Genomic DNA, 24,886 nt, shown 5'->3' with positions numbered 1-24,886 from the left:
CTGAGGTGAGGCTGACTGGCCTGTAGTTCCCAGGATCCTCCTTCTTCCCTTTTTTAAAGATTGGCACTACATTAGCCTTTTTCCAGTCATCTGGGACTTCCCCTGTTCGCCACGAGTTTTCAAAGATAATGGCCAATGGCTCTGCAATCACATCCGCCAACTCCTTTAGCACTCTCGGATGCAACACATCCGGCCCCATGGACTTGTGCTCATCCAGCTTTTCTAAATAGTCCCGAACCACTTCTTTCTCCACAGAGGGCTGGTCAGCTCCTCCCCATGCGTGCTGCCCAGTGCAGTAGTCTGGGAGCTGACCTTATTCGTGAATACAGAGGCAAAAAAAGCATTGAGTACATTTGCTTTTTCCACATCCTCTGTCACTAGGTTGCCTCCCTCATTCAGTAAGAGGCCTACACTTTCCTTGACTTTCTTCTTGTTGCTAACATACCTGAAGAAACCCTTCTTGTTACTCTTAACATCTCTTGCTAGCTGCAACTCCAGGTGTGATTTGGCCTTCCTGATTTCGCTCCTGCCTGCCCGAGCAATATTTTTATACTCTTCCCTGGTCATTTGTCCAATCTTCCACTTCTTGTAAGCTTCTTTTTTGTGTTTAAGATCAGCAAGGATTTCACTGTTAAGCCAAGCTGATCGCCTGCCATATTTACTATTCTTTCTACACATCGGGATGGTTTGTCCCTGTAACCTCAAAAAGGATTCTTTAAAATACAGCCAGCTCTCCTGGATTCCTTTCCCCCTCATGTTATTCTCCCAGGGGATCCTGCCCATCAGTTCCCTGAGGGAGTCAAAGTCTGCTTTTCTGAAGTCCAGGGTCCGTATTCTGCTGCTCTCCTTTCTTCCCTGTGACAGGATCCTGAAATCGACCATTTCATGGTCACTGCCTCCCAGGTTCCCATCCACGTTTGCTTCCTCTACTAATTCTTCCTGGTTTGTGAGCAGCAGGTCAAGAAGAGCTCTGCCCCTAGTTGATTCCTCCAGCACTTGCACCAGGAAATTGTCCCCTGCACTTTCCAAAACCTTCCTGGATTGTCTGTGCACCGCTGTATTGCTCTCCCAGCAGATATCAGGGTGATTGAAGTCTCCCATGAGAACCAGGGCCTGGGATCTAGTAACTTCCATGAGTTGCCGGAAGAAAGCCTCGTCCAGCTCCTCCACCTGGTCCAGTGGTCTATAGAGCTGCAGCCCCAAAGCTAGAGGCACAGGCCAGAGAGAGCAGATTTGCCCTGGAGCAGAGTGGCGGCAACCAGAGCCAGAGGGGCCAGGAAATCGGCCCAGGAAGCAGGTCAGTGCTGGGAGCAGAGTCACAGAAGCAGCCTGCAGAGCAGACCTGTCCTGGGAGCGGAGCTGTAGCAGCCAGAGCCCGAGGGGCCAAAGGAGCAGCCCAGGGAGCTGGAGGCAGAGCAGCAGCCGTGCAGAGACAGAGTGGTGGAGCTGGGGCTGGAGCAGTCCGGAGCTGGGTGCGGTGGGCAGCTGGGGAGAGCGAGGGGGACCCTGGGCAGCGGGCCCAGCACAGGGAGACGCCTCTGCCAAGAGGCTCTGCAGGCCAGGCTTGGATCGTAACCCCGACAGGGCGGGGGTGACACTGGGAAGAAGGGTCCTACTACTTAGAGCCTGAGAGCGTGAGGCCACCACAAGAGCAAGTGTCCAACCCACAGGCATCCCTGCAGCACAGCCAGGGCCGGAGAAGAAGGCCTGGGACTTACAAGGAGCAGACTGCGAACTGCCCTGACATTCCAGAGACACTGTTTGTGATGTTCCCTGCCACAGAGCGGGGTGATGTGCTTCCGTTAACCCTTTCCCATTTTTCCTTATTCTTTTTAGAATTAATTGTTGATTAAATAACTTGCATTTGCTTTAACTTGTATGTAATGATCAGTGGGTCAGAGGAGTGCCCAGTGCAGAGAGAGTACCCTGGAGTGGGGACACCCTCGCTCCTGTCCTAGGTGACCACAGCAGGGTTGGGGGTCGAGCCCCCCAGGAATCCTGGGCCCAGCCTTGTTGGGGTTACGAGGACTCTGCCAGACAGGAGAGTGGAAGGGGAGGCCACTGGGTAAAGGAAGTGGGAGCAAGGACTCAGATCCTTTCACTAGCCCACTTCACCGGGGTAGTACAGAAGCCAGGAAAGTTCCCCACAATAGCGGGACTGTTCCCCCGCTTACATCTAGGTGACATATAGCAGGAGCACTGAGTATGCACCTATTAAGAGTTGCTGCAATGTGGCTATAACTCTGTGTGTTTAAGGAGAGGGGGGAGATTAAAGGTGGGTTAAAACACTGTTTGGACTAACCCAGAGCTTGAGTTAATGCTTCAGGGCAGGAAATAACCTATTAAATAATATATATGGCTGGGAGAAAGTGCACATCTCTCCTCTGACACTCAAACACTTAAATATGGATAAGGAGTAAAGAAGATGTCATCTGTTGGGTGACCTTCGCTGTAGTGCTCATTCATCCATTCTGGCTTCTTATTCTTTCCAGAGAGGAAACAAAGGGAAACAAATGGGGAAGTGTTGGCTGTATCAGAATGAGTTCATTTATATTCATGTAAAATGGAATCAAGCAGGGCCCAGAGAGTTTTCACGATCCTGAGGTGAGAATTTATTTCCAGAAGAAATACAGGCAAGTTTGAAAGCTCATCACTGGAAGTGAAAGCTGCCATCCCCTCTTCTTGGGGCTTCCAACTCTATATCTTTTGGCAGGAGAGTCTGACGAGAGGTGTGTATTTCATAAAACCCCACATAGGTGAACTTGAAGAGCATGTAATGAATTCTTGGTTCCTGGGTGAGTTTTATTACACAACGTGGTGTCTACAACTCATTGCTATAAATCAAATAAACAAAAAAGTAGCAGTTGATAATAATATTACAGTTCTTAGGTTATGTAGTGCAATATTGCCCTGGGCTCTAAAAGCTTCCAGTCAGTTAAGGTCAGGCATAATTGCAAAGAAGCTGTCATCATCTCATTCATGCTTGTTGTAATAAATAGTAAATAATCTATCAAGAGCTGAGTGTGCTACCTACAACCTACCAAGAACTGAGTGTGCTCAGTGACCTAGGCATTTGGGACAAGGGGAAATAAAGACATAGCAGTAATTAACTTCCTTGCTCTCCAATATTGATTTTCATAATTCATTAAATTAAGACATAAATTAGATTATATGCTATTTTGGGAAAGGACCCTGACTCTGCTCTGATACTCTGGTGTAGGTCAGAAGTAAGTCCACTGGAGTCAGTGAAGTTGCATTGGTGTAAAATATTTTAGATCAAAATGGCTTAATTCTAAGCATGATAGTTTTTTTTTTAAAGTATTTTAACATTTGTGGGGAATGTCTGTGTGAACAATGGTATTAACCCACATGATGCTGTTTATTTTTAGTCTCTGAACTGTTCTTCTATTACAGGGGTGATTGAAAGTACTGTCAATATTGACTCAAGATTACACAATGGGGTCGCGGTACATTAATGTGAGTTAATGCTTGTGTGATAGGCAGGCCTTTTATCTTTGGCCTCTTTTGACTGGTTGTGCCAGATCTGTTAATATATGTATTGTCTCACCGAAGCCTGCTTCTTTGAGCTCACTTGGTGAGATTTACCTTTCTTTTTGGAGCCAGAGATCATGAGTTCTATTCCCTTTGCCATAGAGATGTTGGTGGTTTGCTACTGTGGTGCTTGCATCTTTTTGGCCATAGATAATTATTTTAATCTGAGAAGAAATACTGTATAATAGTTGAAGCATCAGACTAGGAACCAGTGGATCTAGGTTCTGTTTCTGGCCTCTGCTGTTGACTTAGTGTGTGATTTTGGACAACTTACCTTCTCTACCCTTGGTTTTACCATTTTTCTAGAATAGGAATAATAGTGGCTATCTAACTGAGGATTGCAAAACTTTATTTAATTAATGTTTTAAAGGGCTTGAAGCTCCTCAAATAGAAAGCATTATGGATGCGCAAAGTGAAAAATATAGTCAAAACAATGGGCCCAGTTCATGGCTTGTGTAAACTGTTGGGATTACACCATGGTTGCATTTGACTTAATGATGTCTAATAAACCTATCTTGACAATGTACCTCATTAGGTCATAGTTTTTTCTATTAGTCCTCCTAATTTTCTAAACCGTGATTATATCATTCTGGAATCTCTGGAGCAGTGGTGGGCAACCTGCAGCCCGTCAGGGTAATCTGCTAGTGGGCCGCAAGACAGTTTGTTTACATTGACCGTCTGCAGGCACAGCCACTCACAGCTCCCAGTGGCCATGGTTCGCCGTTCCCAGCCAATGGGAGCCACGGGAAATGGTGGCCAACATGTCCCTGTAGCCCACGCCACTTCCCGCAGCTCCCATTGGCTGTAAGACGGTCAGTGTAAACAAACTGTCTTGCGGCCTGCCAGCGGATTACTCTGACAGGCTGCGTGTGGCCCGCGGGCTGCAGGTTGCCCACCACTGCTCTAAAGGTACTGGATATTCTTGTTTAGGGGCTGATTCAGCAATGCACTGTAAGCACATGAGTAGTCTCAAAGTCAAGGTGTCCTGGATTGGGGCCTTACTCTTCAACATCAGTAAATTTTGACAGTTCCGTCAAAAAAAGAGGAATAAAAAAAATAGGCCAAATTTCTTAAATCTGGGTACAGTGACAAAGTTCCTCCTCTGCCTTGGTGGGTCCTGCACTTATTGGCAGATTTGCTCGCCTCAGAGGTTCACGGCAGCCCTCAGTTTGGCCACTTTCATGGCTCAAATCTGCCGTTCACTCAGTTAACCTCATCACTGGCCAACATGGGGAAAAGGAAGAACAATCCCCACAATCTCTGCTGATCCACCTAGTGGATCAGGGAACAGGCCAGAGACCTTCCCCTCTGGTGGAACCCACAGTCCAGGTGAACTCCTCCAAGTAGGGAGTTGGAGGGATGGGGGGAACCCAGGCCCACCCTCTACTCCAGGTTCCAGCCCAGGGCCCTGTGGATTGCAGCTGTCTACAGTGGCTCCTGTAACAGCTGCGTGACAGCTACAACTCCCTGGGCTACTTCCCCATGGCCTCCTCCCAACACCTTCCAGAGCTGAACCCTGCAGCTCCCATTGAATAAATTTTGAGGGACATCATTGCTAAACTTAACTAACTGAAATGTGAAGGGGTCATCACATGGAGGAAAACAACACCCATGGATGATGTGACTGGGAATACAAATGGGAGATTGGAGTTTCCATATAACAAGTGCAGTTAAATTTTGTGAAGGGTTGTGGAGGACACTGAGGGGGTTCTTCCTGGCAACCTACTGAGAATTTTCCGAAATTGAAACTGGGCAGGGACATTGGGACAGTCAGTGTAGAGCAGAAGAGAAACATTAGGTGAGTGAGGTGAAATGGAGTTGGAAATATTCTGTGGGATCCAGGAGATGGAGTACCTAGATATGCTATTGGGAAAACAGGAAGTTGTGTGTGTTTGACAATAAAACCGGCCCTGGCTATGGGTAGCAGTTCTCAGTACCTTGGTACTGAAACTCAAAATTAACAGAAGTTTTCTCTAAAGTTGGATGCGGATAGGGATATTGGTCAAATAGAAATAAAGCAGTCACCTGAAAAAGGCAATTTTAGAAATTAATCTGGTTGAGTAGGATTATAAAAGTTTGTTTAGAAGTATACGTTTTTCATCTCTCCCTTAAACTGACTCTTCTTTACATTTTTAGGAGAAATACTTCAGACACATTAAATTCACAGAGCAACTTTCATACTAGGGGAAACTTTGGGGAAAAAATATACAAAAATTAGGTTTCAGAGTAACAGCCGTGTTAGTCTGTATTCGCAAAAAGAAAAGGAGTACTTGTGGCACCTTAGAGACTAACCAATTTATTTGAGCATGAGCTTTCGTGAGCTACAGCTCACTTCATCGGATGCATACCGCGGAAACTGCAGCAGACTTTATATACACACAGAGAATATTCACAGAACATGAGCTTTCGTGAGCTACAGCTCACTTCATCGGATGCATACCGCGGAAACTGCAGCAGACTTTATATACACACAGAATATTCACAAATTCTGTGAATATTCTCTGTGTGTATATAAAGTCTGCTGCAGTTTCCGCGGTATGCATCCGATGAAGTGAGCTGTCGCTCACGAAAGCTCATGCTCAAATAAATTGGTTAGTCTCTAAGGTGCCACAAGTACTCCTTTTCTTTTTACAAAAATTAGGGACATTATCCTGAAATCAGACCCAAGAGTATGGACCCATGCGACACACACATCCCACCCGCAATTAGGTTGCTAATTTTGGTTGGACATATTCCTGGAGGTTTCATCACATGACATAACATTTAATTACAGATGAATCTTGAACTCCTGGAGATGTTATAATAATCCTGGTGGGTTGGAAACCCTACCCCCAGTACGTAGGTGGGCTTGGCCAGGGTCCTGTCAGCCATTTTCCAACTTTAATAATGTCTTTGCTACTCCCAGTTCAGCTTGAACATGCAGAGAAACTGTTGCCCTCTGACATTCTATTCTGCTGCCATGCAAAGAAAGGGGACATCACAAATTCAGTATTATGATTTCATTGTAGGGTCAAGTAAAGGGAGAAGGTGGGTCTGGGAGAGAGCATACCTTTGATCCAACTCAAAAAGCTTTGGTAATTAGTGAAGACAGGCTGCTGATCAGAACTTCCAGAAAGTACTGGTATATTCAGTTTTGGTAGGACTGTTTGGACTCCATCTCTAGTAGTTAGCAAAAGTGATTAAAGGCATTTATATGTGGAGAAAAATGATGGAGCTGCAGAAACTTAACAGTCTTTTGCACTATGCAAGTCTCTCATCAATCAGTAGGAATATGATGCTGTGTTTGTCCCATTTCACTTATCTCTCTGGCAGAGCCCCCAGAGTATTGAAATGTATTAAAGCCCCATTCTTTCACCTCAGAGAACTTGGGTTCAAATTAATCTTAAATCTGCAAAATGCAATAAAGTGGATTGTCTCTTCCTAATCCTTAGTGGATAATTGATCACATCAGCAGATGCTGAGAACTTTAGTTGTAATTGGCAGTGACTGCTCATGAGCGTTCCAGCATTGACACAGCAAGGGTGGGGCAGGCTAGAGGGGTATTGGTGGAGCTGTGCAGAAATGACACCTGTCTGTTCACTGAGTCATTGTAGCCCATGCCCTCAGGGCTCCTTATACTCCTAAGCATGCAAACATGATGGAGAGCTGTAGAAATGTCAGCTGATGAGGATGTTAGTAATAATGCTGTATGTTTGCAGAATGCTTTACAAACAGTAAACTATAACCTCTCTCTCTCACACACACAAACCCTCCCAGCCTTCCTTGTGAAGCAGTTATCATCCCCATTGTACAGTTTTCAGTTATCATCCCCATCCCCAGAAGAGGAAACTGAAGCACTGAGTGAGTAAGTGAAGGCTATACAGAAAGTATCCAAGCTGGATGCAGCATGATCCAGCGTAGGAAGTAGGAAACTGGCAGTTAGGAGAGCTGAGTCCTATTTCCAGCTCTGCCATAGAATCATAGAAACATAGAATATCAGGGTTGGAAGAGACCTCAGGAGGTCATCTAGTCCAACCCCCTGCTCAAAGCAGGACCGATCCCCAATTAAATCATCCCAGCCAGGGCTTTGTCAAGCCTGACCTTAAAAACTTCTAAGGAAGGAGATTCCACCACCTCCCTAGGTAGTGCATTCCAGTGTTTCATCACCCTCAAAGTGAAAAAGTTTTTCCTAATATCCAACCTAAATCTCCCCCACTGCAACTTGAGACCATTACTCCTTGTTCTGTCATCTGCTACCACTGAGAACAGTCTAGATCCATCCTCTTTGGAACCCCCTTTCAGGTAGTTGAAAGCAGCTAACAAATCCCCCCTCATTCTTCTCTTTCGTAGACTAAACATCCCCAGTTCCCTCAAACTCTCCTCATAAGTCATGTGTTCCAGTCCCCTAATCATTTTTGTTGCCCTCCGCTGGACTCTTTCCAATTTTTCCACATCCGTCTTGTAGTGTGAGGCCCAAAACTGGACACAGTACTCCAGATGAGGCCTCACCAATGTCGAATAGAGGGGAATGATCACGTCCCTCGATCTGCTGGCAATGCCCCTACTTCTGCATCCCAAAATGCCATTGGCCTTCTTGGCAACAAGGGCACACTGTTGACTCATATCCAGCTTCTTGTCCACTGTCACCCCAGGTCCTTTTCTGCAGAACTGCTGCCTAGCCATTGGGTCCCTAGTCTGTAGTGGTGTATGGGATTCGTCCGTCCTAAATGCAGAACTCTGCACTTGTCCTTGTTGAACCTCATCAGATTTCTGTTGGCCCAATCCTCCAATTTGTCTAGGTCCCTCTGTATCCTATCCCTACCCTTCAGCGTATGTACCTCTCCTCCCAGTTGAGTGTCATCTGCAAACTTGCTGAGGGTGCAATCCACACCATCCTCCAGATCATTCATGAAGATATTGAACAAAACCGGCCCGAGGACCGACCCTTGGGGCACTCCACTTGATACCGGCTGCCAACTGGACATGGAGCCATTGATCACTACCCATTGAGCCCGAAAATCTAGCCAGCTTTCTATCCACCTTATACCCTCTGGGTAACTTTGGGCAAGTAACTTAACTTGCCTTTGTGGGGGCTGAGGAGACCACAGTACACCACAGGAAGACAGGGAGCAGAAAGATGGGTTAACCACCTTTTTGCTCCCTTTATTCTGTGTTGACTGAGTATCAGGCCAGTCCTCAATGTACGAGCAGTGTGAGGATTACTCTCAAACGCATCACGGGCCAACGGCTCCAATGGCCAGTGTATGAGCTAGGTATCAAAACCAAACAAACAAATAAAACCCGACCTCAAGCAGAACGTTGACTCTGAAAAGGGAGAAGTGCCAGAAATTCCATGAAGTCAACTAGGGGCTTCAGTATTGATTTGTGTAAGGAAGGAGTTCAGATACTGGGGGGTGGGCGAGGGAGGGAGCAATATAAAACCCTTAGACAGATGATCAGGGTGCAAGAAAGTCCTGGCCATGAGCCCTACACTGGCCACAGGGAGGCAGAGGGCTGACCTTTAGTGCCACTTTATGCCAGCAGTATAGTGCAAGCAATTGCAGTGTAGCCAAGGCTTGGTACCAGTGATACTACCTATTTCTGCGAGGAATTTTGAGATCTGTAGATGATAAAAGTGCAAAGTATTATTATCAGTGATTCAGGAGTTCCTACTCCTGTTCCTACATATACCTGTGTCTTTCCCTGCCATGCTGAAATATTGTGTGGGGGACCTCAGACTAAACAAAGTGGTTTACATATTTGTCCAGTGTACAAGGACACTTTAAAAGTGAAAATCATTCAGATTTATTGTCTGATACACTTCACATCTATCTCTCTGCTTTAATAGGATTCCATGTAATGCCAGGGGTCAGGCCGGTCAAAGGGCAGTCCCAATCAATGGTCAGAGTTCATGCAAGAGGTCTCGTTGCCTGGAGATTCAATCCAGGGGGAGGTACAGCGAGGCAGCTGTTGGGGTTAGGGTGAGGCAACAACCCTCCATCAGACAGAGCTATAAGGCAAAGTCAGGTGAGCCCAAGTAGCAACTCGCAGGTCCTGGCTCAAACAAGGCCAGAAGGGAAGCTGGAAGTTTATGTATAATCAGCAGCCACCAGGGTCAAGCCCATGTGGCCAATCAGGAAGCGAGTTGCAGATCCCTGGAAGCTGGTCCACTCAAGTCTGCGAATTCCCTGGTGCACTAATGCATTGGTGTGGCATAGGGTGATCAGACAGCAAATGTGAAAAATTGAGAAGAGGGTGGAAGGTAATAGGAGCCTATATAAGAAAAAGACCCAAAAATCGGGACTATCCCTATAAAATCGGGACATCTGGTCACCCTAGTGTGGCATGATAGCCAAGGGTTGTTTCCTGAAAACCCAGTAGCCGTCAGTGCAAGGGCAGGCTCTTGACTTTCCGTTTCTCCAAAAGCATATGATTCTGCTTGTAATGTAATGTACACATTCTGCTCTGAGAGTAGTGAATTTGACTAAGTATCTCCTACTTCGGGATAAAAAATACGTAGGGTGTTCTTAGCGTGGCGTTCATTTCCGCAGGCAGATAAATAATGAAGGGTTTGTGAGATTGTTGGTTGAACAATACTTCAGAAAAGCTTCATCTTGCCTAGCTGTCATTTCTGTTGTTGTACTTTGCACTTGGTGACATCACTGGTGACAGCTAAATGGAGTGTATTAATTGTTAGATGTTCTTTGACCAAGGATGTTGATTATTCCGGGCAACCAAAATCATGGACCACAGCCAATTGTATGCATAAAGCTGCTAATCTACTACAGTACAGTAATATTGTTACACACTGGGTAAAAAGGGGGATGGTAGATTTAAATAAACAGGAGATATGCAATTAGAACAAAACTGAAAAGCAATTACGTTTATCTTTTAAATTTGCAAAAAAAAAAAAAATCCTGAATCACCAACATAGGCTTAAACAGCCACTTTTACTAAAATAAATAAATCTGCTTTTATAAATCAGATCTATTAATGGAAAATAGTTATTCATATCACCTAAGATTAATAATAACAAGAAATAATACGGTGTGCTTATATAGCCTCTTCTCTCTGAGGATCTCAAAGTTCTTAATTAAAGTCAATGGATTGATACTTGCAAAGTGCCTGTTTTTGCTCCCTTTGAAATCAACAGTAAAACACTCATGGATTTCAGATGGGAACAGGCAGGCACAGACTGAGGTCCTGATTGTGTCTGCCAGGATCTGTCATCCCTTCAGCATGCTTATGGGGGGGTTCAGATGTTTCTGCATCACTATGCTCTACTGTACCTTCCGAGATCCTGTAGAAACCTTCATCTGTATCTGGTTATCAGCTGGGCAAGGAGGGAGATGGGCCAGAGGAAACTTTGTTAACTTTTTTGTGTGTAATCCCTCCTAGATTCTCAGGGAGTTGCTTTGGCCAGGAGGAATTCCAGGAAGTATGGTTCTAATGAAACCATGCTGTCTGTGCAAGGAGCTGTGGGAGGTGTCAGAGACGAGAACTGCTGACTGGTCCTGCTCTCCCATGTGTCTCCTGGGATCCACCGTCTTTGGGGGCAGCTTTTCTGGATGGGCGGGGTTCCTCATAGACATCTCTATGAGGAAATTCTCACTGAATTTTCCTAACAAAACGTCCCCTTTCATTATTTTGTCCTCACCTGTGGGAAATTTGGACTTGACGTAGCTAAGCATCATTATCGCTGTTTTATAGAGAGTTGTGTGACTTGCCTCCGTTAAAACAAAAAACTCATGGTAGAATAGGGAATGTAACACAGGCCTCCCAGTTTAAGCACTTTGAAAGTGTTACAGTGTGCCTTAGCCACAAGACTCCCTTCTCTTCCTCACAAACATCCTCCTTATTAAAACAGAAGGAATTTGAATAATTGACTGGATTGAATGTGGATAATTGGATGGGATTGTACTCTGGCAGCTAGCCTATGCTGCTGCCCAGGCTGCTGTGGCCCCACTGCCATTTTTAAAGTGCTAGCTCGATCAAAGCTAGTCCGTGCACTGAGCTGGAAATCACATCTCAAGCTGTAGTGCAGACGTACCCTAAAACTATACTGTGACTCCCAGCAGGTATTGCTGCACCTATAACAGCCGAATACTAGAGGATTTATTTTTCTTCCACTCAGTGGATGGAGGTGTGGAGGAAAACCCACTGCTTCACAAACAGTGGTGTCTTTAGTCTGTAGATCTCTACGCCTTTTGCACAGAAGGGTAAATCAATAATTTCATTGTAGAGCTGGAGAAATTGAGGCAGAGAGAGGTGACATGATTTGCCCAAAGTTCCATTCCTATACCCAAACTGTTGAACCATGCTGCCTTCATGGTACTGGCCCATTCTCTCCTCACTGTGTAGACCTGATAAGGAGAAGAGAAGGATAAAATAGGCACAATGGCATCATTATGTTCGAAATCCAGCTGATTTGTATTGCTTATGGGTTGTTTGCATATTCAGAGCAGAGGGATTATCTGACACTCTTTCTGCAACGGGATCATTACTGTATTTAGCCGTGTTCTTAGGGAGTATAAAGATATCCAACAAAGAAATGCGCTCAGTGCTTTTCAGCAATACTTGCCCTGTGGCTTGGGACTTGGCTATCACTTATATGTAACTGGTGCTGGATTAACAGCCCTGAAAAGAGTGACATTCCCGTAGCATGAATTGTGGCACGGAAAGCTTTCCCATCCTGCCCTATCCAAATGTTTCAATCCTGATCTGAAAGGTGACCTTTGGTTGAGAGGCAGCTCAGTTTCCATGTCTATTCGGACCTTGGCCTCTGCTGAGATTGCCAACAGTCAAATCCTATTCAGAAGAGGAAAGGAGAAAGGTAATGCTCAGTGGTGGTTGTGCTGAGAGCTGTTCTGCCTTGCCCAGGCCTCCTGGTTTATCTGCAGGACCCCAGTTCTGCAGCCAATGAAATCAACACTTACTTTGCCATTGACTTAAGTGGAAGAAAATCCAGTCCAAGGACTGAGTCAAGTGTTAAGGTGACAGTGATAAATGTAAATTCTTCCTATTCACGGGTCTGAAGAATGATGGGCATGAAGCCGTGGCAAATACTGCTGACATCTTCTGTTCATAGTTACAGAGATGTTGAACTGACTTGTCCTTCTTGAATGGGTCCCAAACATTAGCTAGGGCTGATCTAAGTTTGTGGTTTGCAGTTCAGAATGGGTTGAGGTGAATTATGGAACGGGCAGCACTCCTCCAACAGAGTGAGATGCTAATGGGAGGGAAGTGACGATGCCCAACCCTATCATCTTTGCCAAAGCCAGTGCAGCAGGATACAACTGGGTACACTGTGAAGCTTGTCCAGTGCAAGAGGCAGTGGACCCACACAGAGGCTGATTCACAAGGCTACGGATCACTGCTTGCTTGTTGTGCAAATGCTTGTGCCACCTGAAGCAAAATGCTTGACACTGTTGGGGAAAACTAGCCCTTGTAATGGAAGGAAGCATGTCCTGAGAGGGCTGATTCTATACCAGTAATGGGCAACCTGTGGTCCGCAGGCCACATGCAGCCCGTCAGGGTAATCCGCTGGCAGGCCACAAGACAGCTTGTTTACACTGACCGTCCACAGGCACGGCCGCCCGCAGCTCCCAGTGGCCGCGGTTCGCTGTTTCCGGCCAGCGGGAGCTTCAGGAAAGAGCGGCCAGCACATCCCTGCAGCCCGCGCCGTTTCCCACAGTGAAGTTCTAGTTCTCAGGAGTTCTAGTTCTCAGGCTTGGGGTTTAACCATAAGACCATGTTTTCTACCCACACCGTTAATTGGACTCCTCTCCCCACCCCTTCCCCATCCCCATTAGTTAAGGTCCTTGAGTGATCCAGACCAGATTGTGCAAACTGTTCAGAAATCTGGGCTTCAGCCCCAAGACACAAGAGACTGATTCTTATGATCACGCCTGTAAACAGGCATGAGCCCCACGCCACTCTGAACTTGGTACAGGCACACACCCAGTGGGTTATGATCCAAATTTACTCCCTTCTTGGAAGTTTGCCTTTATCTTACCTTTGGTACAAAGCATTGTGGCAGGATTGCACTTGTAAATGTAAACATTAGCCTGAGCTCACAGTTCCTAGGGTTTCTCCTTGCAGGTCCTCCTGTCCCTGTCTCTAGCTTTTTCTTGTTACATAGAAGCTCTCTAGCCTCTGTGCATTGGGTCAATGGGTCTGGTGTGGCCCATCTGATCTACCTGCCAGGATGAGTCAGCAGAACAGCTCTTCATCTTCCCACATACTCCTAAAGCCTGCCATCCAGTCCCATCACTATTGAAATTCAGCCTTCACCATGAGTTAATGTAGTTCTTCAAAAAATTGCCTCTGCATAGCCCAATTGAATGGAGTCTCTTGCTGTGCTTCAGTGTTCCACTCAGGAAAGATCTGCAGAAACAATTTATTTGTAGAACTCTAGCATTGGTAAGTAGTCTTCTTTTTTTCCCTTTGTGGTAATATTTATCAAATGTTATCTTTTTAATAGCTTCTACCGTTGTGTGACATTAAATCAAATTAGCCAATAAAGATTATATGACATCTCCATTTTATCTGCAACAAGGGTTAAAGATAAACCCTTCCTGGGACTGTCTGATTGTTCTGTTGAAAGCACAGTATTTTTATAAGATGCAGATGCCTCTTACCTATGTGGGGTTTTTTTTGTTTGCTGGGCTGGTTATGGTTTTATGACAGGAAATTCTTGAATGCTTGTGCTAGGGGGACACACCGTGTGATTTTATGGTTGTAATGTAGAAAGTCTTTTATGTGTAGAATTTTATGAATGTGTAACAAGAGAGTTCTCTTGTACCTTCCATACTGGCCTAATTTCTTAAAAAGGAAGTGTTTATGTCCTGGAGGGTTTTGTATACGTTTTAACTAGGAATAAATCCAGCATGTTCATTTCACAATAAAATACTTGCTTCGGCACTGACTGATTCTTAGTAATAACCATAAACAAGTTTATATAGAGGCACTGTTACTATATTATTGATTATAGCAAAGCTTGGTGTAAAAAGTGTTCCCTGGGAAGAGCTGGTGATGGTAGTATATTTTAGGGGGACTCTGTTCAAGGTTTTCTGGGCTCAGAATGTGACCTTTTCTTCTTCATTGTCCATGTGTTTTTATTTTGTTTTAATGAAATGCTTAATTCTCTCTCTCTCTCTCTCTCATTCATACATACATACATACATATATATTATATATTATATATATATAATATTTAGAATCAGAGAAATATATATATAATATTTAGAATCAGAGAAATGTAGAGCTGGAAGGGACCTGAAGAGCTCATCAAGTCCAGCCCCCTCCACTGAGGCAGGACCCAGTAAACCTAGACCATCCCTGACAGGTGTTTGTCCAACCTGTTCTTAAACACCTCTGGTTCTGGGGATTCCACAACCTCTCTTGGAAGCCTGTTCCAGAGCTTAACTCCATTATAGTTAGTTTTTTCTACTATCTAACCTAAATCTCCCTTGTTGCAAATTAAGCCCAATACTTCTTGTCCCACTTAAATGCCAGGAGCTCATGATTTAGGATAACATGTTGCCATCCCCTACAGTACCAAGCCAGAGTGTGCCATGTGCAACAGCATCCAATGTGTGCAACCCAGCACTCATAAACAAGGCTACAGTAACAATCCAGGCTAAGATTTTAAAAAATAGAAGCCTCAAGGTAGTCTCCCAAATCCATATTGAGGCACCTATTTAAACGATCTGATTTTTTGAACAGGGCTGAGCATCCAACAGTTTATTAAATGTATTATTATAAGGCACTTAACATGAAGACCACTTCAGAGCTTCAGTAGGCATCATGCATGTGCAGTGGGGTTGACTAGAAAGCACCGTACTCCTGTGCCATATAAACTGCATTTGAACTTCTGTTTAAATTTGGGGTGCATTTCAAGGTGATCTTTGGCACCCTGTGTGCTTTTGATCCCATTCTCTCTTTCTTCCCCCTTTGCACTGCTTCCCCCCGGTAATTGAGATCGGTTAATGCAGTCTTGCCCATAGCCCTACTTTTGAATATCAGCACGTTCGGAAGTAACAGAGGGGCCATAACTTGATAATGCTCTTTGCTTGTTGGTCTAGCTGAGCCCAAAACTATTAACCTTCAAAGCTCATTGGTTGTTCAGGCTTTTGTCTTGAATGTGGGAAGCGAGCTGTGTTTATATCTAGTTGTTAGATGGGGAGTGAATTTTGTTTAGCTTTTGTCATATACTCTGTATTGCTTGGATTTGTACATGCACCCACAGAGTTTGGGATTGGCGCATGATTAAATATAGACAAAGAGCAATTATTTTATTTTATTTATTTTAGGGAGCTTTTACCTTTCTTGGGTTTTTTTTTTCTCTTTAATGAGATGGATTGTTAAAATATGTTAATCCGACACATGGGGAAGGGTGGGGAAATATACAGAGATGTTGAATAATTAGATCATCTCCTATGCAGGAATAAGTCCAAGTATTAGACAGAAACAAGAACTCCCTCTCCCCAATTCTAACCTCCTCCCTCATCACAGATACATGGGATCTGGGTCCTTTCTGTAAGAGACGTCTGATCTTAAGTATTCGTTAAAGTTTGTAAAGTGCTTTGAAGATTCTAAGTGACAGATACCATTCTTGTCTTTTAATTTCCTATCTCTTATTTAGAAGTTGAAATCTTGATTAGGGTGGCTGATTATGTAGAGCTACATGTCAGTGATAAAACCAAATAAAAAACTGCCGAAATCCTTAAATCCCTAAATTGTTAATCAGTCCTTACTCCCTGAAGACAGTGTGACTTTTGTCTGAGTAAGGACCTGATAGTTTGGCCCACAGAGATCCAACATTTGATTGCATTTTCAGTTGAGCTGCAGTTTGCTGTATTAGAGATGTGTTTGTGGAACTGAAATGCCATTTTTGTAGGATCCTGAAAAGTAACTATTTAATAGTCAGTGAGATTATCAACCTCATGTGATCTTAAACTTGTTAGAAAGCTTATTAAGGTCTGATCCAGCAACCTTTACTTACATGAGTAATCCTATTCACTATATTAGCCTTATTTGTGGAGTAAATATTTCTCGTGTAAGACTTTTTGCCTTTATTTTCTCTTACTTTAACCTATTCCTTCAAAGAGTTAACTTTCTAAGCAGCCGCAGATTAGTTCTCTTGTTGTTTTAATTATTTTTCTTGTCACGCACAGTGCAGGTCTAGTGTTTGTGAATTTTTTTGTCCTCTCTCCACTGCTGTTTCCAATATGCTGGCACTGAAAGCTAAACTGAAATGCTGCCTATTTGCCATCTTATTTTGACAGATCTTCACCTTTTTCACATTTTAATATTATAGATTTTTATTGCTTTTCTTCAGGATAGCTTGGGCATGCCACGATTTTACATTTCTAAAATGCATGCATGGCACTCTTAAGCAGCTACTCACTATCAGTGTGCTTTCATGTGCTTGCTACTGACTAATTTCCTTCTCTGTAGTTGACAGGTGACTCAGAGTAAAAGCTGGCAGATGGCTGTATCATTAGAATGTGGCCAGAGCCTTCTGAGATGAGTTTTGGAATTTTTATCAAAGTGGGAATTAGGTTCAGGATATACCAGTGGCACACAGCACACTGTGGGAGTGTAAAATAAGAGGAAATAGTTCACAACGAGTCATCTTTTGGTTGGATGATTCAGGGGTCTGCTGTTGGTGGTCAAAAAGACACGTGGCTGACTACAGAGTCTTTGTATGCTATTCAGAATGCAATCTGTCTCTAAAAATTAATTCCACCATTCTGATTCTTGTCCAGTGAATCATTTCCAGAAATGAATAGCTGCAGTTGCTGGAATGGATATTGTGAAATTCCCTTCATTTACAACGGACGGGTTTTGAAATGATGATTTATCGGGCAAATTTTTTCAGGATTAGAATTAAAAGTACTTTAAAATAAGTATATATGTCCTTGTGTATTTTAATAAGAGAGATAGTAAAAGCCTCCCAGTTTCCGAACGATGAAGGACCATCTGAAAGAGCTAGTTCTTGGAGTAGTAGATCTGTTGGCACTGGCTGGTGATTTCCTGTGCATTTCCTGCAAGAAATGTTCTGTGATGTGAGTAGGTGGTAGTTAAGAGGTTGTTACGAAACCAGTTTTTAACCAGACGTCTTGAGTTGTGAATTGGAAAAAGGGATACAGCTTGAGTGTTGTCTCTTTGTTTCAGCAGGGCAGTTGTAATGCACATGCTGTATATTCTGTGTTTCTGTGGAGCAAGAAATATTTGGAATATATCTAATATTCCTCTATATATTTTTCTTTATGTCACTCCACTTTATAGTCGAAACATGAGACTGTGAGCTAAGACAACTGGAAGCAGTGGACATGGTGAATAAGGAGGATTTTCCTGAATGTATCTTTAACTGTAAGTATTTTGTGATAGTTTTCCCCAGACATGAGAGGCAAAATGGAGTTTCATCAACGACTAATGTCTGTGCCAAAACAAGATGGTTATTTGGAGCGCATTGGTTCTGTTCAGAAAGCAGATGGGCTACCAGTAGCACCAGAAAAAGGGCATTTCAGGGAAGTGCTCTGGCTCTGAAACTGCTGGAATTGTTGACCTACTGACTCAGTTATGAAGAATTGGGAAAACAGCCTTATTGTGGTTTCCTTTGTTGATGGCAGATTCAGAAGACATATGTGAGCATGTGAACGTGGCTAGCAGAAGAAAGGTAGCCCGAGTGCATGTTGCATTCTGGATTTGTTTTGTGCCTGAGAGGAGTTGAATTCCTGAGCACTGGAGAAAATCTAACCATATTTGCGATGGCTCTGCTCATGACAGTACAGTGGTAAGTTTAATGCATTTCTCATTTTCATTGGGTGTAAGTATAACCGCACTAAAGAAACAAAGCATAGGTGGTATTGACCTTTATTCTGGATTGGAATATTTTGGAAGCTAAATGAACATATGCTTCAATGCTTTGGGTCAACTTTTCCAGAGAAGACCAACTGGCCTCCCAGAGTTTGAGGGTATTTGATATGGGGCCAAACTTTGAGGCCAAACTTTGAACCATATTATTACTCTTTAGGGTGTTGTTTAAACTATTCTCTAGTGATCATGGTAACCAGTAGAAGGGATGGCTGAGTATTCCATCCGTCAGGCTTCGAATAGATATTCTCATAAAGTAGCCATCATTCCTCTTTCCAATGTCAGGTTTCAGAGTAACAGCCATGTTGGTCTGTATTCGCAAAAAGAAAAGGAGGACTTGTGGCAACTTAGAGACAAATAAATTGGTTAGTCTCTAAGGTGCCCCAAGTACTCCTTTTCTTCTTTCCAATGTATTACAGATAAACTGAAGAGCATGCATTAGTCCTTTGAATTAGATACCAAATAATGATGCCCATGTATGGATATCAAAACCTGATGATACTTTTCATAATGGTAGGATATGCTCCACGGGCTGTTGTTGTTAAGTATTTCAGTAAGTTCCAACAAAGACATTAACAATTAATGGTCTATTATAAAAGTATTAATAGTGTTGGCTAACAAAGGGACAGTACAGTCTAATAGATAGAGCAGGGGGTGAGAATCAAACTTCCTGAGTTCTATTACTCACTCTGCCACTGATTCTGTTGTTGGGCAAGTTATTTACTCTTAGTTTCCCCGTCACTAAAATGCGAATAATGATGCTTACTCGCCTTTACTAACGTGCTTTGATATCTACCAGTCCTAAATATTATATTTTCCTTCTGCATAGAAAGTTGATTTTCTGATACCCAAAACACTTGTAGCATTTTAATTTACAGAAAACTGTTTACCAAGTGTAAACTAATAAGTAGTACATTACAGGGTGATAGGGCTAAGCATGGAAGTGATAGTTAGCCTGTCTATCTCGTTACTTGCAGTGTTGTTGTAGGTGTGTTGGTTTCAGGATATTAGAGAGACACAATGGGTGAGGTAATCTCTTTTATTGAACCAACTTCTGCTGGTGAAAGAGACAAGCATTCAAGCTTACACAGGTCCGGGAAAGGTACTCAGAGAGTCACAGCTAAATATAAGATGAAACAGATTTTTAGTATAAGGAGTTAACACATGTTGCAAAACATCATTCAAGGTAAAGTGGGCACTTAACACCTCTGCAGTCCTAGGACAAAGGAGGGTTAGTGCGTTACACATCGAGTACCTTTCCCAGACCTGAAGAAGAGCTCTCTATAAACTAGAATGCTTGTCTCTTTCATCAACAGAAGTTGGTCCAATAAAAATATTACCTGGCCCACCTTATCTTGTTTCTTGATATTTCTTCTCTTTCCATGCAAAAGTAAGTCACTACTGATGATGTATTTTAGTGGTCCCAGACAAGGCTTGGAATTCACTATGTACAGTTTTTCTCCTTCTGGATGTATGGCACAAGGAAGCTTCATGTTTCCAAATGCTATTGATTGCTGAGTTGCAATAAGGCTGTTATATTTTCTTTGCTGAAATGGCATCAAAGAATGCTGTATAGCAAAGGTCCTACAGAACTGTGAATTAAGCTATCCAGTAAAAATGGTAAGATATAGCACATGTCCCATGTCTCCTTTTATTTGATGCTTCCTTCATATCTTAGTATAAGAACTTAAACTATCCACTAACTTTCTAGTGAGTGATTCCACCAGAAGGAGTAGGCGTCAAGGCCAAAGAAAAGTCACTTGCTGTGTGGTTGCTATGTGGGTGTGAAAAGCCTAAGAAGAGGAAAGGGTGGGGAAAATGTTCTTGAATTAAACAAATAAAAAAGTATGGTTAGTGAATTAGACTTCGTGAATTTTGATTTTGCCAAGTATCCTCTTGAATTAATTGCATATCTCTAAAATCACACAGTTAATTGTAAACTTATCAGAATGTTCTCAGTGGAGACTGTACTTTTAAAAACACTTTTTCCTTATCACTTTAGATTGAGAGAGAGGAAGTCGTGAATTTTTATAGCCCCTAAGTTCTTAACTGTTAAAGATAAATTGGAATGGCAGATCAAATTTCCTTAGGCTTACACGAGAACAGACTCAATTACTGAGAAATTTTAAGCCGACCACATGTAAAGAAAAAAAATTGATCTTCAGTTAATTGTCGTTTATCCACCTGCATTGCACAGTTGGATGCAGAGTTTTACTGCTGTTTTTTAAAATCACCTGTTCTTGGAAGAAGGTGGTATTGTATGTATGGGGAATATTGTATGTTGCTGCACCGAAAATAACTTAAGGGAAAAAATATTTTTTTTATTTGGAAGACTAATGATCATTCAGTTTTGAGTTTGTGTTTGTAGTATCTTCACTGTATTCTGGCTTTTACAGTGTAATCAAAAGTGATGTGAGAGGGGGATTCCAAAGATAAGTCAGCTCCAGGTGACTTTTTTTCTTGCTTCTTGTGATTGTCCTTATAAAATACAGCAGTAGAGTCAGTTTAGACTCCGCTCCATTCTTGCAGTGTCTTTGGAGTGGAAAACTGCCTGTTTGCATGCTCTATTAGTAAATGAAAGGGTTAAAGATTTCTTACTTCATCGTTGCAGCTATAGGACTGAACATAAATCAGAAATTGGATACGAAGAAAACACGGATATGATTTGAAATTAGATAGACAAGGTGGGTAACTTGATACTTTTTATTGAACCAGCATAGTGCTTGAACTTTCAGATCCCCACAGGTGCCTTCTTCCAGTGATGAAGGGTCATTTGAAGAATGAATCTGCCTCACTAAAACTTGTCTGTTGTAACCATATACCCTTCCTGATTGCACTGAAATCAAAGGGGAAAATTCTCATTAACTTCAGTGAGAAAAGAACTGGAACTCTCTGTGCTGTTCTAATAAAAAGCATCCATCACCTCTTGTGCTTTATTCATTTAAGGCTTGATACTGAGAGGTGCTGAGCAGCCACAGCCCCTAAAGTCAAGTCAGACTAGCACTCAGCACCTCTCAGTGTCAGCCCCCAAAACACTGATTCTTAACCTCTGATACCCCAGGCTCCATTCTTGTACTTTAAAGTTCAAGTGTAGAAATGGCTTCATTGCATGTTTGTCTCTCCAGATAAACTCTGCTCAGTTTACAAGTAAAAAGATAGTTTTTGGAGTTTTTGTTTGCTTGCTTTTTTGTTGTTTTCTGTGGACTCTGCAATCTTCACCTGGAATCTGATAGTCAGTCTGGGCTCTTTCTGGCCTATACCTAATCAACAATAACTCTGCAGTTGAAATTTATGGACAGAATTGGTAACTTACATATGATCTGGAACAGGAGCCAGCTCATTTTCCAATAGCTGTGTTTTATCTGTAATGCTAACAGGAATAACAAGTTATAATTTGGTCAGTAAAGAAAACCAGAAATGGCAGTGCAGATACACTAGGACCATGGCGAACGAGCAAGAAGGCACAATTTTTATCTAATTATCATTATCTGTACTGGGTCCCAACTCACCTGTGCTCCATACATTCCCATTCAGTTGTTTGCAAGCTACCTATGTGGAGGCAGGGTTAGCAGGCTATGGTCATGAATCCGGGGGTGAGGATTATCATGCACAATAGAAGTGGTGGTGGTGGTAGGAATTTTATTAGGTTTGATAAAATGGTAGAGTTGCCCCAAGAAATTGGGAGATACAACATTAAGGACCAAAACAGCTAATGAAATTCCCTAGTGTATGACCTGTTATTACAAGATATCAGAGCCATAACTAGGCATTTTAACACCCAGGGCAAGCATTTGCATCCCCTACCGGTTTTTTTCTTCATTTCTTTTGCCTCGTTTTTCTGCACCTGTGGCTTTGCAGCCTGGGCGGCTGCCCTGCATGCCCCACCCTGGTCGCAGTTCTGCAAGATACATTGTCCTAGGCAAAAATAATTCATAACTGAGATCTCAGCTTTACTTTCTGATATACTTTTATACACCAAAAAATAAAAATATTTCCAAAAATACAGGTAGACTGTATGAATGTTAACCAGTCACTCCTTGATCTGCACAAGCTGGCAACTGACAAGAATGACCCTCATTTGTGTGACTTCATTGAAACATATTATTCTCCTGTTAGGGCAGGACTCATGTTGTCTCTAAGGTATATTTGTAACTCATCGGGTGTATTTTCAAGCTGTTGTGTGTAAAAAGAGGGAGTTGTGGATCTTGTTTTCTTTCTGTTTGTTTCCTTACTGACCTGGTGCACTGATGTCCAATGAACTGGATTCAGATATGGAAGATGACCGACCAGAATGGTCTCTCATGTTCTACAATATCCTATCTCAGTGATATCGTTTCTTTCTTCGGCTGTATTTACGATGAAATCATACTACAATGTGCAAGTGTGGAAACACAGCTGTAGCTAGTAGAGTTCTACCAGGGTGGATGTGTTTGTTGAAGAAGGATGGTCTTGTGGTTAAGACACTGGATTGGGATTCAGGAATTCTAGGTTCAATTTTTGGCTCTTTTACAGACTTCCTGTATGACCTCGGGCAAGTCACTTAATTCCTCTGAACCACAGTTATCCGTTTATAAAATAGGAATACTTCCTTTCTCTCTCATTTTGTCTGTGTTGTCTGTTTAGATTCTAGGCTCTGTTAATGTTTTTATATAGTGCGTAGCACAGTGGTGATCCCAATCCTTTTTGGAGCTTTGAGGCATTACCATAGTATAAATAAGTAAGTAATATTGCATCTGCAGGTACATTGAGACTGCAATCACAGCATGTGATTGCAGCTCGAGTAGACATACCCAAGCTTGCTTTAATCTAGCTAGGTCAGTTCCCAGAGTGGTGAAGCTGTGACACCTCCAGGGACACCACGTGCTTCAGCACGGGCTAGCTCTGCAAGTAATTACCCAGGGTTCTAGGCAGGCTTGTACAGCTCATTCTGAAGCATGTGCTGCTGAAGCATCACTGCTCTGGGACCCAAGCTAGCTAGAATAAAGCTAATTTGGGTATGTCTGCTTGAGCTGCAGTCACATTCTATGATTGCAGTCTCAATGTACCTGCAAATGAAATATACTGCGTACTTATTTATACCGTGGGAATCCCTATAGCAGGAGTAGTCAATTATTTCTTGTCAGAGTCCAAATTTCTTGGTCAAGGTATAGTCAAGGTCCAGACTCCAGAGAAAATAATTAAAAAACACAATAATAATAATACATAAATAAAAAGATTTTGGGGTGACTACCCCTGCTGTATAGGCTCCAGCAAGGAAGACATACCTTGTATTTATAAAGTTTTATAGATTCTATATAGTTGACTTATTAGCCAAACTTTACTACAAAGTATTTCCTAACACTTCTCATTTAAAAAAATCCTTGTCCGCTCTGATCATGAGATTTACGCATGGTTTTAGTTCACATGGTTCTGATCCCATTGTGATCAAGGCCTTAATGAAGGAGCTGCTGGTGCTTATGAAAGCTTATGCTCAAATAAATTTGTTAGTCTCTAAGGTGCCACAAGTACTCCTTTTCCTTTTGTGGATACAGACTAATACGGCTGCTACTCCTGAAAACTGGTGCTAATGTAGAAACTTTAGGAGAAACTCCACTTGCAGATAATAAAATTGTTCAGGTAAGGGACTCCCACCAACCACAGAAGAGTTCTTTATACTGGACGGGGTTACCTGTTCTGCTCTCTTCTGTTTCTCTCTCCCCTTCCTTTGTGTTTTTTTCTGTCTTTTACTTTTTCTCCACTTCTTTACTTCCTGTCTCTTAGGCTTACCATTGTTATAGTCTGTTTTTCTCCTCTGCATACTTACAAATAGGCAATGCTCTTATGCCATGTGTTTTCTCATGCTTTCTCTCTTGCTATATTTACACTTACCTAATAACTTGAAAATAGAAAAGAAAATACATAGGCGGTTTAGTGGAGAATCTGGCATTTCACCTTAAGGGAGGAAGTTCTAACTAGAAATTTCAAAAGAAACTAGTTGAAAGTTCCACATGTTAACTATAGGTCCATTCCTACAAAGATTTACACACCTGGATAAAAATACTTTCACATGTAAGTGTTGGCAGGGTTGGACTCTATATTAACAGAACACCTGTCAAATAGTGACACTGGGCACTTTTTTAGAGTGGAGACGATTATTTGTTTACTTTAAATTTGATGCTGCTTACTTAATGGTTAGTCTCTAAGGTGCCACAAGTACTCCTTTTCTTTTTGCGAATACAGACTAACACGGCCGCTACTCTGAATACAGGCCTGCAGTTCATGTCAGTGTTTTTAATGACAGAAATGCAGAGCTCTGATGCCAGAGTGGCATACTTATCACAGGCAGATGTTAGACCAGTGGTTCTCAACTTATTTACCATTGTGGGCCACATATGCAACTCTCTATGTGTTATATGGGCCACATCCATGCTATATATATACTACCTTATGGCCCTGAGGATGTCACATGGGCTGCAGTTGTGTGCTGATTGGG

The 24,886-nt window shown here is 42.7% G+C and overlaps 1 protein-coding gene across 16 annotated transcripts in view; it reads left to right on the top strand.

Annotated features, from left to right (window-relative positions):
- LOC144930129 (uncharacterized) overlaps window positions 1–24,886 on the top strand; it is a 208,657-nt gene that overhangs the window by 157,764 nt on the left and 26,007 nt on the right. For 7 of the 16 annotated variants that reach the window (XR_013635226.1, XR_013635223.1, XR_013635227.1 and 4 more), the window contains 2 exons: window positions 17,827–17,910; window positions 18,171–18,334. The exons of 6 other annotated variants lie outside the window; for them this stretch is intronic. The gene's annotated coding sequence lies outside the window, so the exon portion shown is untranslated. Of the gene's footprint in view, window positions 1–17,625; window positions 17,911–18,170; window positions 18,335–24,886 lie in introns of those variants that run through there. 3 more of the 16 variants (XR_013635230.1, XR_013635231.1, XR_013635225.1) reach the window with 2 other exon arrangements.

Source organism: Lepidochelys kempii, chromosome 1 (assembly GCF_965140285.1).
Source record: "Lepidochelys kempii isolate rLepKem1 chromosome 1, rLepKem1.hap1, whole genome shotgun sequence".
NCBI lineage: Eukaryota > Metazoa > Chordata > Testudines > Cheloniidae > Lepidochelys > Lepidochelys kempii.
Note: the sequence above shows the minus strand (reverse complement) of the source record. Positions and strands in the feature narration are given on the sequence as shown.